This window comes from Pseudophryne corroboree, chromosome 5, assembly GCF_028390025.1.
Source record: "Pseudophryne corroboree isolate aPseCor3 chromosome 5, aPseCor3.hap2, whole genome shotgun sequence".
In the NCBI taxonomy this organism is placed as follows: Eukaryota; Metazoa; Chordata; class Amphibia; order Anura; family Myobatrachidae; genus Pseudophryne; species Pseudophryne corroboree.
The window spans coordinates 250563617-250564229 of NC_086448.1; positions in this window are offsets into that span (position 1 = coordinate 250563617).

Here is a 613-nt window from a genome sequence, read left to right on the forward strand (position 1 = left end):
TGTGTTAGGTGGTACAAGGTGGCAGGCTGTTGGAGTAAGTGTGTTAAATGGTACAGGGTGGCAGGCTGGTGGAGTGGGTGTGTTAGGTGGTAGGTTGCAGACTGGTGGAGTGGGTGTGTTAGGTGGTACAGGGTGGCAGGCTGGTGGTGTGGGTGTGTTAGGGGGTACAGGATGGCAGACTGGTGGAGTGAGTGTGTTAGATGGTAAAGGGTAGCAGGTTAGTGAAGTGGGTGTGTTAGGTGGTACAAGGTGGCAGGCTGGTGGTGTGGGTGTGCTAGGTGGTACAGGGTGGCAGGCTGGTGGAGTGAAGGTGTTAGGTGGTACAGGGTGGCAGGCTGGTGGGGTGGGTGTGTTATATGGTACAGGGTGGCAGGCTTGTGGAGTGAAGGTGTTAGGGGGTACTGGGTGGCAGGCTGGTGGAGTGGGTGTGTTAGGTGGTACAGGGTGGCAGGCTGGTGGTGTGGGTGTGCTAGGTGGTACAGGGTGGCAGGCTGGTGGAGTGAAGGTGATAGGTGGTACAGGGTGGCAGGCTGGTGGGTGGGTGTGCTAGGGGGTACTACAGGGTGCAGGCTGTTGGAGTAGGTGTGTTAGAGGGTACAGGGTGGCAGGCTGG